The sequence below is a fragment of the Stegostoma tigrinum genome, chromosome 12, assembly GCF_030684315.1.
Source record: "Stegostoma tigrinum isolate sSteTig4 chromosome 12, sSteTig4.hap1, whole genome shotgun sequence".
Lineage (NCBI taxonomy): Eukaryota > Metazoa > Chordata > Chondrichthyes > Orectolobiformes > Stegostomatidae > Stegostoma > Stegostoma tigrinum.
Window position 1 is genome coordinate 53,092,088 of NC_081365.1, and position 18,231 is coordinate 53,110,318.

General features: G+C 41.6%; 1 protein-coding gene and 1 long non-coding RNA gene across 6 annotated transcripts in view; one reads left to right on the top strand and one right to left on the bottom strand.

Annotated features, from left to right (window-relative positions):
• igsf11 (immunoglobulin superfamily member 11) overlaps window positions 1-18,231 on the bottom strand; it is a 280,353-nt gene that overhangs the window by 85,779 nt on the left and 176,343 nt on the right. The window lies entirely within an intron of this gene.
• LOC125456922 (uncharacterized) overlaps window positions 1-18,231 on the top strand; it is a 72,639-nt gene that overhangs the window by 43,270 nt on the left and 11,138 nt on the right. Inside the window, exon 3 of the long non-coding RNA XR_007248540.1 lies at window positions 2,227-2,381. This is a non-coding gene — a long non-coding RNA (uncharacterized LOC125456922). The remainder of the gene's footprint in view (window positions 1-2,226; window positions 2,382-18,231) is intronic.

Consider the following 18,231-nt stretch of genomic DNA (forward strand, 5'->3'; position numbering starts at 1 on the left):
GAAGATGCATGACATACTCAGTAATGAATGAAGGCTTACAAAGTAAAAGACTGTCCTATGGATTTATACTCTTCACATTTCATGCATCACAGCAACATAGCAGAACACTTGGCATGGGAGGACGCATCTGGGTCGGATCCTTCGTTAGGTAAAGTGAACCACTGCAGCAAGTAATTCATTACTACTGAAGGGTGGAGCAAGCAATTAGGAAGGCAAATCATAAGTTGGCCTTATTTCAAAAGGATTTAAGGCAAGAACAAGAAGTGATCTCATTAAAACTGACAAAATGATACACGCCATGACAGTGCAGTTGAGAGTGAGATGTTTCCCACGGGCTAGTGTGTCTATAATGAGGAGACATTTCAGAATATGGGGTAGGCCATATGAAGCAAAAGGACCTGTGCCACGCAAAAGGATGGTGAATCTTTGGAATTCTTTCCCCCGTAGACTGTCGAAGGTCAATCATTAAGCATGTTCCAGACAGAAAAATAAATAGATATCTAGAATCCACTGACATTAAGGAAAAGAGAGAGGTAATCCTATTCGCCTGCACTGAAATAGGTGCTCAGCCAGAATGTAATTGGGTGGCAAAGCATGCTTGAAGAGCTGACTGGGCTCCTCTTGAACACCTACCTCACCTAACTTCTGTTGTCCTATTTTCCAAGTCAGGGTCACACAGAAAAATTCCAAGTGTGATTTTTCTTTTAAAAATACCAAGACTTCCTTTGGCATGTTGCAGAGCAACAAATCTTCGCCCAAGGCTCACAACAATTGTCCCCATGTTACCACCAAAAACATGGCTGTGAATTTTGCTTTAGTGGCTGTAGTAACTGTGAGGATTGCTCCAAGTGACAGCTTTGCACATACTACCTGTTGGAATCTAATGGAGAAATGGTCAACAAACTTTCATGAAATTCATTGAATAAACACTAACTCACCTCTAAATGAAATGGAAACCATGAAAAATGAATTCCTTAGCCTCTCTGCTGTTCTAGGAATAGCTTGCCTTCATAAAGGTCACAAGAAAATCCATCAATATCAGCTAACGTTAAGATTCAGAAATCCAAATCTAATGTTCTGCAACCTGGACATGGGCAGAGAAAATCTCTCATTCACAATATGATGGATAAAAACCGATTTCAAAAGGTGCAACATGCCCCCCGCTCCTCCCCTACTACCAAGCACTGTGTTCTGAAGAAGGATTCCCCTGCCAGAAATTGACCCAAATCTCTTTCTCTGAACACTGACACCCAACAACACACTGCTATATGTTTGATTTATTTGAAAATAACAAAGGTCTCAAAACACTTCAATCAGGCCAAAAGATACTGGAGTATCATGTGCAAAGATATCATATAGTTTTTGAAGCTTGCTCAGAATTTTGTTTGAACAGTGCTGGTGTGAGCGCGTAACGGAGGGTGGCAGGTAGTGGGTTTAGAGAACATGCAAAATGGTGAAGAATATCTAATTCAGGATCCTCACATGAGCTATGAGCATGTTTTCCACAGAACAAAAGCAAAAGACTGCGGATAGCTGAAATCTCAAATAAAAGAAACAGAAAATACCGCAGAATCTGCATCTGGCAGCATCAACGGTTGGAGAAACAAGGTTAACACTTGGAGTCCAGTATGACTCTTCCTTGGAACTGATGGGGAGTAATGAATGAATGAATGAATTAAAATGCCTTTTTCAGTGCTATAGGCAATCTATCACCTGATGTTGTCTGGGGCAGTAATGAAGATAGATAATGCCGCAGATTTTAGGTAGAACTGTAACTTCACTAAAACAATTCTATATTTGTATTAAATACAAGGAAAAGCTAAAGTTGTTGTTTCAATAACAAAATTTTATAAAATAAAAAATAATGTGGAATGCCAAAAGAGAATCAGCTGCTTTAACACAAAAACAAATGAGTGGGACAAATCAGGATCAGAAATTCAAGAATCAAATTTTGAGGAAAAAGAAAGACATTGAAAACAAAGACACAACAATCTTAAGTGATAATGGGAACTGCAGATGCTGGAGAATCCAAGATAACAAAGTGTAGAGCTGGATGAACACAGCAGGCCAAGCAGCATCTTAGGAGCACAAAAGCTGACCTTTCGGGCCTAGATGAAGGGTCTAGGCCCGAAAGGTCAGCTTTTGTGCTCCTGAGATGCTGCTGGGCCTGCTGTGTTCATCCAGCCTCACATTTTATTATCACAACAATCTCAATTTGTCTTTCAGCTGAAACCAGAACGAGTGTAAAACAGAAGAGATGAAGGCAAGTGTGGACTGGTGAACAACATTTGGATGCAGACTCTTGGATAGTGAAAGAAAACCGGAGGTGAAACAAGCCAATATCAATAGTCCCACTGAGTGAAAACTACTGTAGATTTAAGGTAACATGATCCAAAGTACACATTGTATTCAGAAAAGCAGATTTGTTAAGTATTGTTGGGAAAATATTTAAAGGACTATCTGGAAACATTGGAAGATATGAAATTATTTGGTTATTTTCTGGATCAGGCAAGGAATGAGGTCAGCAATTTATTGTGTGCTGTAAGCTATCTGCCATTCATGGGAAAAAAACAAAAGCCTTTGGAGAAAGCAACACGGCAATGCTTTCATAGAGGTAAGTAATGGAGGCTATTGCATGAATTGCTGCAAAAAAAGTGATTTTGAAACCAGCATGGGAGCATCTGTGCTTATGGCTGCCAAACGACCTTCTTTGGATTTTGAATTCTGTTCGACGGACCCAAAAGTCAAACACCCTGGAACTTACAGGTTTCTAATCTAGAATTAAAATTAGCTTTTATGGTCATGGGTGTTTAAGTACAGGGATACAGGAGTACAGTGAAAAGTGTACAAAGTCACCAGTCTCAGGTGTCATCCTAAACACAGAACAGGAATAACAGAAACAACCATCTTAGACACAAAATATCACCATTTTAGATACAAAAAACAGAATTTTTTTTAAAAAAGCAGAAATACAAGAAACAGAGCCAAGAAGAAAGTGAAATGTCCAAGTCTTATCTCCGTAAGCGCTCCTCCATCCCTGAAGCCACGAGTCACTGCTAACTTGCTACCGTGGACATCTGACACCATGGGAACCTGACAGAGCTTTCAAACGCGGTATTTCTTACCACCTTGTAATATGCGAGGCTGTTGATTGTGACCATGTCCCAAAATCTCAAATCCAGGTTGACTGCAATCAGAATTTAAATTTGACCTTCAGTTTATCGCTCTCTGCAAATCTATTTCATTGATAAATCCAGTGGACATGTATCCTTTGTTTCTAGACTCTTGGCCAAACAGTGTATTTTTCTCTCCCTTTTAAACTTTATTGCTTAAATTATCTCAGAAGTGACTAGTCTTTTGCCATTTGGTATGTGCGCCAGAGTTTGGGATTGGGGCATATAGCTTGAATTCCAGATCAAAGCTTAGGGGGTTAACCAGCAATTGCCAGTGGCTATAAGAGTAAGTTTTGTTTATAATGATTGAATTAATTTGAGCTCAAAGGACTCTGGCGAGGTCTCTTATTATGAATAGTAGGAGGCCTAACAGTAAAGCAAGAGGTAAAGCATGGTCGGCACAACATCGTGGGCTGAAGGGCCTGTTCTGTGCTGTACTGTTCTATGTTCTACTGTTCTATTTCGGTAATCGAATCAACACATTTCTACTGATACCGTGACTGGTGGCATAGTGGATGTCAGTTATTAATCACACTATCATTCCATCATAGTTAGAGAAAGTTTACACATGGCTAAAAATATTTAAAACCATGCAGAATATTTCACCATGACTCAGTTAGAATAGCTTGCGGCAAACAAAATACTGTTTTCTTTTTAAAAAAAAATGAGAGCACAATTTAGAACAAACAAGCAGTGATCTAAATGCCCAGCACAAGACCAGTTCTCAGCCAAAGTACAGCTTTCTCATGGAAGAAAAGCCTCTAAGTTGCCCAGAGGTTAAGGAATAATTATGTGATGGTGGCAAATAAGCAGCAAGTCCACCCCCAACAAATTTTCACGATGCTTACTAGCCTGATCCCTCTGGGGTGAGGCTTCGAAAGGTAACCTGTTATTAAACTCCTCAGAAACAAAAAAGGAAATTGCTGGAAAAGGAGAGAAATCATCAGAGTTAATTCTTCAGGTCCAGTGACCCTTCTTCAGAATGTAGTTTAAGTATGAACAGGATTGGAAACCGCATGAAGTGAGCACATGTCAAGCATATAGTGATTGAGCAGATAATTTATTGTATGAGAAGTATCTAAAAGAAATGTTTCCTGATATTTTTTGGGAGGGGACGTGAGATACCACAGTCATTAAATGATCAAGTTATTGAAGCAGCAAGAAAGCGGCTTATTAACGTTCAAACACAAGAATCTTCAAGCGTAGCAAACTAAGAGACATTGTGAAAAGGAGATCTTGGGGATGAAATTAGCATATCGTTGTGAAGTAAAACGTTCACTGTACCAACAGTGTGGTAAGAACCGCTGAGCATGTGTCTGTACCTATGTCATAATGATATCAGATCACAATGGACTGAGGCCCAATGGAAGCAATACTTGTGAAACTCTTCACTACCATGCTTCTGTATGTATTTATAGTTACTACTCACCTTGTGTTCAGCCCTCAACTGTATCAAGGTCCCAAAAGCAGCTGATACTTCTACATGATGGCAAGCTGTGAGCAGACCAGAAACATGATAGTAAGCTAGAAAAGAGTTAAAAGAGAAATCTAGCAGTGAAGAACAAGGGTTGAGAGATTTTGAGATCAGTCCATCAGTTAGATTGGAGGGAGGAAAACTTCAAGGGCAGCCCAGCGATTAACACAGACAGCACTGTGGACAACGAACTTTGACCATAATATTGTAAGAAAATGGAACAGGAGTAGGCCATTCAGCCCACTCCACCATTCAATAGGATCATAGCTGATCCAACATTTTTCACTGCCACTTCCCTGCGCTCCTTTCCCCATAATGCTTGATTCCCCTACTGATCAAGAATCTATCTCAGTCCCGACAGTTTGCTGTAGCAAGGAGTTCCAAAGAGACTTTCATGATCAGAGAAGAAATTCCTCAGCTCTGTCTTAAATTGGTGTCCCTTTATCCTGAATCTATGCTCTCTAGTACCAGGCTCTCCTGTGTAGGGGAGTATTCTTACAGCATTTATGCTATCAAGCCCCTTTAGAATCTTATGTTTCAACAAAACCACCTCTCATTCTTCTGAACTCCTGTGAGTTGAAGAGTCCCAACCGATTTAGCCTTTGCTCATAATCACTCCATACCAGGAGTCATCCCAGTGAACCTTCTCTGAACTGCCTCCACCAAGACAATATCTTTCCTTCAACAATGAGATCAAAACTGGTCACAATGCTGCAGATGTGGTCTCACCAGCAATTTTAACCATTGCAGCAAGGCTCCCCTTATACTCCAACCCCATGAAATAAAGACCAATATTCCATATCCCTTCCCGATTATCTGTTCGCCTGTCTGCTAGTTTGCATTTTATGCAAAAGTATTCCCAAGTCCCTTTGTGTTGCAGCCTTTCTCCATTTGAATAATATTCTGTTCTTTTATTCACCCAGCCAAGACGAGCAACTTTGCATTTTCCCACATTATACTTGATTTGCCAACTTGTTAACCCGCTCACTTAACGTATCAATACCTTTCTATAAATGGGTTATATGCCTCTTACAACCTCCCTTTCCAGCTATTTGTGTTTTGTCTGCAAATCTGGCTACATTACAATCATTTCTTTCCTTCAAGTCAACCTATATGGTGAACAGTTGCCGACCCAGCAATGCTCTCTGTGGAATCTACCCAGGAACTTCACATAATGTAGACTGTCCCAGACAGGCTGAACAAGGGCCTATCACTTGCAGGTCCTCTCAAGCTATTCCACTTTGGATGCAAAACTGAAAGTATACCACAGTGACAGGAGAACTGCGCTGACGCATTGTTAGCCTGTAAACGTTTACGTTAAATCAAACCAAAGTTTTTCCATCCCATTTAAAAATGTCAAGTGCTATTTGCAAGCATCCCCAAGACAAATGATCCCTGTTAACATACAGAGTACATGAAAACAAAATTAACCCTTGTATTAGTGCAATAAATTCTGATACCATTTCCAGCTTAATCATTTGGAGAGTTACAGTTCTATCTCTGCCTAACCCTAGTGCCAAACAGAAAAAGTAAAAATGACAAATTGAATAAGGATAAATGTAAAACAACTTTTTATTTGAAAAAAATTACAAGACAGAAATCAACCTTAGATTAACAGGATATAACCAAACTGACTTTTCCACTTGTGGATGGTGTTAGCTGACCTTCTTTAAAAAAAAATGGTACAACAGCCCATTAGCATACCACAATTCATGAACAAAAACAATGTTGCTAGAAAGGCTCAGCAGGTCTGGCAGCATCAGTGAAGGAGAACACAGAGTTAAAGTTTCAGGTCCGGTGACCTTTCCTCAGAACTGGTATACCACAATTGCATGTTGTCCTAGATGCGTGCATATGTATGATTGTTGTGTTTATATTTCAAATGATTCTAAAGTAAGCAAAATGCAAATATTCAAAATCACTTCAATTAGATCTTGGGTTTGTGATCACCTTGTTGCACATTTCAATGAAAGGAAATAAAAATCTGCAACTCACAGAGATTCAGAAATCAACCATCATGCTCGAAATTATTAAAATGTGAGGCTGGATGAACACAGCAGGCCAAGCAGCATCTCAGGAGCACAAAAGCTGACGTTTCGGGCCTAGACCCTTCATCAGAGAGGGGGATGGGGAGAGGGAACTGGAATAAATAGGGAGAGGGGGGGAGGCGGACCGAAGATGGAGAGTAAAGAAGATAGGTGGAGAGAGTGTAGGTGGGGAGGTAGGGAGGGGATAGGTCAGTCCAGGGAAGACGGACAGGTCAAGGAGGTGGGATGAGGTTAGTAGGTAGCTGGGGGTGCGGCTTGGGGTGGGAGGAAGGGATGGGTGAGAGGAAGAACCGGTTACTGGTTTTGGGATGCAGTGGGTGGGGGGGGGCAGAGCTGGGCTGGTTGTGTGGTGAAGAATGGGAGGGGGAGTGGAAATGGTTTGCGACTGGGAGGTGCAGTTGTTTGTTGTGAACTGAGCGGAGGTGTTCTGCAAAGCGGTCCCCCAGCCTCCGCTTGGTTTCCCCAATGTAGAGGAAGCCGCACCGGGTACAGTGGATGCAGTATACCACATTGGCAGATGTGCAGGTGAACCTCTACTTAATGTGGAATGTCATCTTGGGGCCTGGGGTGGGGGTGAGGGAGGAGGTGTGGGGACAAGTGTAGCATTTCCTGCGGTTGCAGGGGAAGGTGCCGGGTGTGGTGGGGTTGGAGGGCAGTGTGGAGCGAACAAGGGAGTCATGGAGAGAGTGGTCTCTCCGGAAAGCAGACGGGGAGGGGATGGAAAAATGTCTTGGGTGGTGGGGTCGGATTGTAAATGGCGGAAGTGTCGGAGGATAATGCGTTGTATCCGGAGGTTGGTGGGGTGGTGTGTGAGAACGAGGGGGATCCTCTTGGGGTGGTTGTGGCGGGGGCGGGGTGTGAGGGATGTGTTGCGGGAAATACGGGAGACGCGGTCAAGGGCGTTCTCGATCACTGTGGGGGGAAAGTTGCGGTCCTTAAAGAACTTGGACATCTGGGATGTGACAAGTGTAGCATTTCCTGCGGTTGCAGGGGAAGGTGCCGGGTGTGGTTCCTACTTCCTACAGACTAAGGGGGTGGCCATGGGCACCCGCATGGGCCCCAGCTATGCCTGCCTCTTTGTAGGTTACGTGGAACAGTCCCTCTTCCGCACCTACACAGGCCCCAAACCCCACCTCTTCCTCCGGTACATTCATGACTGTATCGGCACCGCCTCTTGCTCCCCAGAGGAGCTCGAACAGTTCATCCACTTCACCAACACCTTCCACCCCAACCTTCAGTTCACCTGGGCCATCTCCAGCACATCCCTCACCTTCCTGGACCTCTCAGTCTCCATCTCAGGCAACGAGTTTGTAACTGATGTCCATTTCAAGCCCACCGACTCCCACAGCTACCTAGAATACACCTCCTCCCACCCACCCTCCTGCAAAAATTCCATCCCCTATTCCCAATTCCTCCGCCTCCGCCGCATCTGCTCCCACGATAAGACATTCCACTCCCGCAAATCCCAGATGTGCAAGTTCTTTAAGGACCGCAACTTTCCCCCATCCCATTCTCTAGATGACATGTCCATCATGGGCCTCCTGCACTGCCACAATGATGCCACCCGAAGGTTGCAGGAACAGCAACTCATATTCCGCCTGGGAACCCTGCAGCCATATGGTATCAATGTGGACTTCACCAGTTTCAAAATCTCCCCTTCCCCTACTGCATCCCTAAACCAGCCCAGTTTGTCCCCTCCCCCCACTGCACCACACAACCAGCCCAGCTCTTCCCCCCCACCCACTGCATCCCAAAACCAGTCCAACCTGTCTCTGCCTCCCTAACCGATTCTTCCTCTCACCCATCCCTTCCTCCCACCCCAAGCCGCACCCCCAGCTACCTACTAACCTCATCCCACCTCCTTGACCTGTCCGTCTTCCCTGGACTGACCTATCCCCTCCCTACCTCCCCACCTACACTCTCTCCACCTATCTTCTTTACTCTCCATCTTCGGTCCGCCTCCCCCTCTCTCCCTATTTATTCCAGTTCCCTCTCCCCATCCCCCTCTCTGATGAAGGGTCTAGGCCCGAAACGTCAGCTTTTGTGCTCCTGAGATGCTGCTTGGCCTGCTGTGTTCATCCAGCCTCACATTTTATTATCTTGGAACTCTCCAGCATCTGCAGTTCCCATTATCTCTGCTCGAAATTATTTACAGCTTTGCCCGATGTTCCACACCAAAAGGTAACCCCTGGACAACTGCACATGATCTGTTTACATGTTACAAATCCCAGACAAAATTAGGGACGATGTGAATTTCAGCTAACTTTGTTTTAAGGTTGAATTGCTATGACATGGCACTATTCATATTGACGGAGAAATCAGCCTGCACCCAAATAGGAGACTGATTTACAACGATTAACTTCCTCAAGCATTGAAAAACAATTCAATTCCACATCAAATGACAACATATTTAAGATTAATAGCTTCACTATACTATGCCTCACTGCTAGAAATTATTTTTTTCTCTCTATTTCATGTCTTTCTCCATTCATTAGTAAATTTCAAATGGTAGTGATTCAACTGAGAACTCATGACTATTAACATCTCCCTGAATGTTCCATTGCCAACGCGACAAAATTTCTCAGCTCTCACACAAAGGAGAAAGACAATACAATATTTTGAGCTTTTACAAGATATATCAAACTTAAAGCGAACCACAGAATATTATTAGCTATCCTCTGCTGTTTTTAAGCCAATCTTTTTTGTGAACAGCATAAATATAAATTTCAACTGTCATTTCCTTCAATGATATATCAAAGCATTTACTTCGCATTTGATGCCCAGTATAAATTGGACCCTGACAACATTCTGGCAATAATGCTGAAGACTGGTGCTCCATCACCTGCCGCTCAATTAATGTAGAGACGGAGGGCGAATGCGAGAGTCCAAACCAGTCAACATGTGTATGTAAAAAGGTTTATTTGCTTCAGTGCAAACCTGCAGGTGAATTGACAATATCTGCTGATGCAGACTGAAGATGAGATACATACAACTCCATTGAAGCTACCGCCGAGAAGAAACAGCCAATATCTAACCATTCAGGATAACGCAAAGAAACTCCAGTTTAAAAGGGATCTACTTATTCCCTTCCAGACAGTTTTAGGTTGAAGACAACAGTCTCCCATCCAGCAAAGTACCAGTCTTCCAAGTCTGAAAAGAACACATTTTACGAGAATAGTGAAAACTCCACATCTCCCGGATTTGTAAAGGCAGAGACTTGGAACAAGATAGAGTCACAGTGCACGTATCTCTCTACATAAATATCATTAACAATAGAAAACAAGGAGATTCTTTACTGAGAAGTGCCATAAACACCACCTTGTGGGCAGATCAGTTTATGAACCCCAAGTAGAGACACCTAACATCTAATTCTCTTCCAAGTCTTGGTAACAAGGTCTAGCCTATTAACGTAATCTGTAACTTCCCTCTGACAGCCAATAAACGGTATCTTGTTAATTACAACAGACTATTCTAGTTAGATCAGGAAATGATTTTCTTCAACTACATTAGACCAAACAGGCCTTAGTTTCCTGTACTTTGAGGACGATATTAATAACCTTCACCGAGAGCTGCAGCTCATACAGTGAATTGTGCTGGTAAGTCCAATCAAGATTAAAAGGATGTCAAGATTCAACACGTTTCTGTGCTGGTATGCTGAGAATAACACAAGATGTCAGGCTCTGATTATCCAGCGCCCACAACCCCTGAAGTGCTAATGGCTGCCATTAAAGTTTTGCTGTTGCAGTTTTGAAGAACACCACTTTACATTAATTTGAAATGCTATTACAGAACAGGAAAATGTGACTCAATTACAGCAGTGCAGGTAAATAGCATGTCTACATTTGTATGGGGAAATTCAGTAGGGAGAACTCTAAACACCCGTATAAAGTTGCATGTTTAAGACTACTGGGCAAGAGAAAAAGCATCTGTTATTATAGGGTAGCATTCATTTAAAAATCTAAGAATGATTATGATGGAAGTCACTATGGAGGATTTTAATCTTGCAAAGTGCAATGCAAACATGACAATACAGTGGAATTATTTTAAATGCAGACTCATTCCCCCTCCACTTTTTTCTATGTACAAACTGATGTTTTCCCAGCCACCATCAGTTCTGAGGAAGGGTCACTGGACTTGAAGCGTTAACTCTGTATTTTCCTTCACAGATGCTGCCAGACCTGCTGAGCTTTTCCAGCCACTTTGCTTTCGCTCCTGATTTACAGCATCTGCAGTTCATTCGGTTATTATTTGGAATGGTTTTAAAACTGTATTTGGTCCTGGTGAGAACACATCTGAAAGTGTGTACTTTTTGTTGATGTATTACAAGAGATAGGCAGAGGTTGATCTCGTACCTTAAAAGACATGATACATGACAAAAGATTGATAACTGCGGGTGCTTCATGAGAAGATACCAAAGTACCTGATAAATAAGATCCAACTGTGATTATACACAATGTTTAGGGACAAAAGATGTGAAACATGTTGATGCTGTTTGTGTGAAATCAATTCACAGCAAAGAGGTCCTTTTTACAATATGAATAATTTCCTTGCTAATAAGTCACAAAAAGAGTTTTAAAAACGTAACATTTTCCAAATATCACCCTGTGGTACAACACCAAGTCAAATCAGCATTATATTCACCATAGAATTATAGCACTCTTATTTCAATACATCATTTCAGACATGAGGGCTGGCTGCCTAAGTTGACCAGCTCACTAAATGCAACAGCCCAGCCTCTAGCTACAAAGGCACTGAAAGTTTTCATTTCATTATACTGCAATATCTTTTGTCATCTATTCACACAGCAAGACACCTGAAAATTAGAAAATTGCACCAAGAAAATGCAATTAGAACTTCAAAATAATTTCAAAAATACACTGAGCTGAAATAAAAATGCAAATGACAATAAAAAGTGCAATTCTATCAAATTTGGGAAATTAAAAAGTTAGAATATGATTTCAGAGATAAGTAATCTCCCAGAAGGGTCTACTTTATTGTTTTCCATCAAACCTAAACTACAAATACGGCTTTTTCTAAGGATCTGTGTAGTCTGTGAATTGGCGGTACTGACAAACCAAACCACTCCTTGTGGACAGAAGAAGTGACTGGTCAAGTTGATCAAGAACACCAAGCACACAAATCGGATTCGCGTTCACTCATTGTTCAACTGAAGTTTAGATTTTCCTCATTGCACAACAGAGAGAGACATGTACATGAAAATTACAACTGGTACATTTAAAAAAGGTAAAAAGGCATGAGAAATACAGAAAAATTATGATTTCAACTTGAACACAAAAGAAAAGCGATAAATTGCTGAAAAATATCACTGTTTCTTCTGAAAAGTGAAGCCTCAGGTCAAGTTGTGGTTTAACTCATTACCTTTTCAAGTGATGCCCAAGGGCTCTCTCTCCCTGGGTTTGAGAGTTTAGTAAAAGCAAAATGCATCAGATCACTGGATTTGCTTACAATTTTCCATTTAACTTTCAATTAATATTCCTCAGTGGGGAAAATTTTAATTCCCAGTTTTGAATCCTCAGATTTGTCTGCATTATACTGCTCTCTACAATGTACAGGAGGAACCTACCGAAGTTTATCCTGGCCAGTCTCAAACAGAAACCACAAAACTGTCTTTCGTTCAACACAAAATCATAAGGCCCCAAGATAAATGGCATACAAAAAAATCCCAACAGTGCAGAACACATTCACCGTGAGGTCAAATCAGGCTTTGTATCTGGCCTTGCAATTCTTGATGCCAAAGATGGATATCAAAGTTAGAAAAAGGACATAGGTCAGCCAGCAGGTACCTCCGCACCTGAATTTAGTACAAAAATGTACCAAGAATACCTCCCTGACATTAAAATAGAATAGGGCTTTCAGTATTCACGTAAAAAGACAAGGACTTTTCTTTGAAAAAAAGGATGACAATATCTTTAAAATAATAACCTAAGTCAATGAGTTAGCACAAAAGAAGCAGATGACCCATTTCAGTCCACTGAAGGTCCCACAGACAGAAAGCATTAAATTAGGGAAAGTACAGTGCAATTTACTTGATGCAAGCACATCTCCAAAGATATCTGTTTCATTTTCTGATCTGTAGAAATTTCTACTACAGGTGAACTGAAGCCACGGTTAAATTCAACAAATCTCTTAAAATGTTTTTCACGACAGCATCACAGTGGCTCAGTAGTTAGCACTGCTGCCTGACAGTGCCAGGGACACAGGGTCAACTCCACCTTTGGGTGACGGTGTAGAGTTTGCATATTCTCCGCGTTTCTGCGTGGGTTTCCTCCAGATGCTCTGGTTTCCTCCCACAGTCCAAAGATGTGCAGTTTAGATGGATTGGCCATAGGAATACAGGCTTACAGGGATGGGGTAGAGGGGTAGGTCAGGGTGGGAAGCTCTTCAGAGGGTTAGTATGGACTAGATGGACAGAATAGCCTGCTTTCACACTGCAGGGATTCTACAATTTTGATTCTATGAGCTGTTTATCTGGTCTTTACCTTAAGATACTGGAGCAGTGAGACACCTGGATAAACTTCTTCAGAGGAAGAGACACCCTTTTGGGTTTAGCCAAATGCATCACTGCACGTAAGTTCAGACTTACAGCCAATTGGAGTATTCCACACCTTTTTTTTTGCCCTCAAGTAGTAAGCCTTATTGGCCAAAAGCACTTTTCTTCCCGAGTTAAAGATAGATTTCTCTCGACAGAGTTTACAATACATGTTTCTCATATTCTACAGACAAAAGGGGTTGTGTTAAAGCTTCCTTTACATTTACATCTGACATTATCCCAAAATATACCACACTGTCAAGGAAAGGGGCTGCAGGCTAGAAGTTTATTTTGTTCAATGAAGTACTGCATTTCTCTCAGAATGCAGTTGCAGGTCACCAGGTTGGAAAAGTCAAGGGAAAAAAAAGGTAGCCAGGCTTATGTCTCAATAGAAGGCATATTTACATTATCCTTCACTGCACACAAGCTGCAGGAGAGGCTCAAATTCAATGTTGAGTGACAAAGTCACCCTGATTCTCGAGGAAGAAATCTACAGTGTTGCTCAAAATTCCCGACTGAGCTTGGAAGCAGACAGCATGGATCAGACATAGAGAAAGCAGCTACCAGCTATAGAACCAGCAACTATGTACAGTGCACTATTTGTAGATATGGCGCTCTTTACGTTTAAAGCCCTGAGCAACAATACACGTACACATCAAGTTGAGCTGAAGTCCATACAGTTATTAGGTTACAATGACATTTTTATGGAATGCATAGCCAGAAACTACTGCAAGGCTCTCAGGGAAATTTCATACTTAGGTGAATTGCTAGAACAGACAGAGAGGAGAAATCCAAGTGATGGTGGTTTTTGGTGGGTGGTATTTTGGGCGACAGTGTGGATTATCATTTGCTTGTTCCCAGGAAAAGTAAAAACAACATTCAAGATTATAGGTAATGTGAGACTGTTTAAAAAAAAGTTCTGTGGTGTAGATCTGTTGACTGATTGCTGGGTGGGTAATCATTTTTGTCTCTAAAACTTAACAGTTAACACAGCCATAATAATAGTCATAGCTTCTCACTATCTGTTATTTATCTTGTGACCTGTGTGGTAGTCTTAAACCATCAAGTTCAACAACCATGAATTCCAACTGATACAAAGGCAAAACAGTGCACAAATATGAAGTTAACAAAGATCAAGAAATATTCAGTGACAGTCAATCATGGAAAATGTTTAAAAATAGTGACCTTTCCAGAGTGTCAATTCGTCGTAAATCTGAAATGCAGTTTTTTTTTGTTTCCCTCTGTTGACCCTCAAACCAATTGAGGCAGTGCAAGTAATCTTTTGCATACAAATTTTCCATTTCTTAATCCTTAAAAACAGCAGCACTCATGAATGCATTGAAGATACTGAGGTTTGTTTTTTGAAGAAACCTACCTGTTCAGAGATGTCATTTATATACCTTATAAGCAGTTGAGACTTGGACCTGGGTCTTCTAGTCAGAGGTAGGGACACTATCACTGCACCATAAGAGACTCTTTAATGTTTTGAGCAGAAGTCAAGCTGAATGATTTCACATGCACATAATTACTGAAAATATTTGTGTAGTTAATACACCATTCAAATCAATTCTTTTAAATTAAATTTTCATTTCAAACTTACAGTTAATGACATTATAAAGAATATTAAAACCATTTATCACTGGCAAAATTTTGATTAAATAATAACAATAATAAATTCACTGTCAATCACATTTCTGCACAGAGTAAAGCATGCATGAAGCACACATGAAACAGAAAGCATGAAGATGACTGATCAACACAGGATACCAGTAATAACTTTCTCCACTTTAGCCCTCATTTCTCAGCACTAAACATGTGCTGTACCCAACATGGTAGGCATCTTCCTTACCAGTCAAGGCACAGGGCAGGTAGTGGGTATATTAGAGCCCAATATCCACAGCACAAGGGCCTCGTGCTCAGGCATGTTCAATATGATCATGGCTGATCGAACACAATATCTTTTACTCACGCCATCCCTCTAACCCTGTATGCCATTTGTCATCAAATATCAATCAGTCAAACCCTATCTTAAACGTACTCAAAGGCTGAGCTTTAACTTCTCCACATCTCGGACCCAAATGGCATCTTCCTTATCACCTTTAATGTGACAGACAGGGTAGATGCAGCACTTGGCAGATTACCAGGAGATCACTACTCTTTTTGCAAAGTAAAATCTCTAGATAATGCAGGCTTAGTTTGCTGAATATCTCTTCGTAGGAAAGTTTCACCATTCCAGGAGCAAGTCCAGTGAACCTTCATTGCTCTCTATCTATAGAAATAATTTCTTTACTGAGATATGCAGACAAAACCTGCACACAATAACCCTGATGTGATCTAACCAAGCTCTAACCAACCAACTGAATCAAGGTTTCACAACTCCTGCACTCAAATCCTCTTGCAATGAAGGCTAACATGCCATTAGCCATCCTGATAGCTTGCTGCACCTACATATTAGCCTTCAATGACTGATCGGCAAAGACTCCCTTTGTATAATTATACTTTCAAGCCTCTTTCCATTTAAGAGAAACGCTACAGATCTGTTTCTCCTACCAAAGTGGATAATCTAATTTATACACATTATATTTTGTCTCCCACTTTCTTGCCAGCTCACTTACCCTCCCCAAATCCCAGCAAAGCCACATTGCATCCTCCTCATGACAAACATTTCCACCTAGAATTGTACCATGTGCAAACATTACATTTGGTCGCCAACTCCATATCATGGATTGTGAATCTAGGGCCCTAAGTACGATTCCTTGTGGTACCCCCTATAGTCACAGCCTGCCAACACCAGCAAGACCCATTTATTCCTCCGCTGTTTTCTGTTGGACAATCATTAATCCATGCCAGTATGTTACATCTGACTCCATGTACTTTAATCTTTCTAATCAGCCCCCTGTGGGGAGCTTTATCAAAAATCTTTTCAAAATTGAAATATATGTTATGTCAATTAGCTCTCGTTTAGCAAATCTGGTTAGTGACATCTTCCAAAAGAAACAAATTTCAAACACAATTTCCCATTCAAAACTCCACGCGATGTCCGAAACAAATTGTCATCAAATCAGTTGGCTATTTATCACATCCTTTACAACAGATTCTAGTATTGTTCCTGAGGCTGACGGAAGGTTAACAGGTAGTATTTGCTGGTATTCTCTCCCAATCCCTTTTTAAATAATAGCATGTGTAGGGATTCTGGTCTGCGATCAGTAATTTGCTGATTTTTAAGTGGTTCAAATCACCCCCAGATCCGTGGTTCCGACACTGGACTTAATTTAGGAATATGAAGTGAAGGCGGCAGTTGGCAGGTGTTTCACTGCAAACAATCTCCTCGTTTATTAAATGCAATGTTGAGTATATCACAAGAAATAAAAGGAAAAAGTAATAAACAGGGAAATAAACCTGAAGATAAATAAAATTACAAGAGTTAAAAAGGTAAACAGTGCAAAACAGTGAAACTGACACTGCCAGGTTATTAACTTGGCACAGGCTAACTACTAATAGAAACTAAACAGTGGCTTCAAAACACAGACATTTTAAACAGTCTTCTTGACCTTTGGGTTGCCCTGAACTGCCACCTTTCCTTGCTAGCTAGGTTTAATACTTTGGGTCTTGACGAATAAACTGGGGATAAACACGACAATGAAATACAACTGGCTGTTTACACTTGCTGTAGCTGGTGCTTCACTTAAGGCTTCGGACAGTGTTCAGTCTGGTTTGAGAACTTGGTTTCTCTTACTTTGTGGTGGTTTTATGAGCTGGTTTTAACATCAGGATGTGTCGGAGGCCTTGTCAGTCAGGTCAGTGGTTTTCCGAGGTTGACAGTCGTCAGGTCAGCTGGTCACATAGAACGTAACAGGCCCTTCGGCCCCTCGATGTTGTGCCGACCTGTCATACCAATCTGAAGTCCATCTAACCTACACTACTCCATGTGCGTCCATATGCTTGTCCAACGACGACTTAAACGTACTTAAAGTTGGCGAATCTACTACCGTTGCAGGCAAAGCGTTCCATTCCCTTACTACTCTCCGAGTAAAGAAACTACCTCTGACATCTGTCCTATATCTTTCACCCCTCAATTTAAAGCTATGCCCTCTCGTGCTCGCCATCACCATCCTCGGAAAAAGGCTCTCCCTATCCAACCCTCTGATTATTTTATATGTCTCAATTAAGTCACCTCTCAACCTTCTTCTCTCTAACGAAAACAGCCTCAAGACCCTCAGACTTTGCTCGTAAGACCTTCCGTCCATACCAGGCAACATCCTAGTAAATCTCCTCTGCACCCTTTCCAAAGCTTCCACATCCTTCCTATAATGCGGTGACCAGAACTGTACGCAATACTCCAAGTGCGGCTGCACCAGAGTTTTGTACAGCTTCACCATAACCTCTTGGTTCCGGAACTCAATCCCTCTATTAATAAAAGCTAAAACACTGTCTGCCTTCTTAACAGCCCTGTCAACCTGGGTGGCAATTTTCAAGGATCTGTGTACATGGACACCGAGATCTCTCTGCTCATCTACACTGCCAAGAATCTTACCATTAGCCCAGTACTTTGCCTTCCGGTTACTCCTACCAAAGTGCATCACCTCACACTTGTCCGCATTGAACTCCATTTGCCACCTCTCAGCCCAGCTCTGCAGCTTATCTATGTCTCTCTGCAACCTACAGCATCCTTCGTCACTATCCGCAACTCCACCGACTTTACTGCCGTCTGCAAATTTACTAACCCATCCTTCCACGCCCTCATCCAGGTCATTCATAAAAATGACAAACAGCAGTGGACCCAACACCGACCCTTGCGGTACACCACTAGTAACTGGTCTCCAGGATGAACATTTCCCATCAACTACCACCCTCTGTCTTCTTTCAGCAAGTCAATTTCCGATCCAAACTGCTATATCTCCCACAACTCCATTCCTCTGCATTTTGTACAATAGCTTACTGTGGGGAACCTTATCGAACGCCTTGCTGAAATCCATATACACCAAA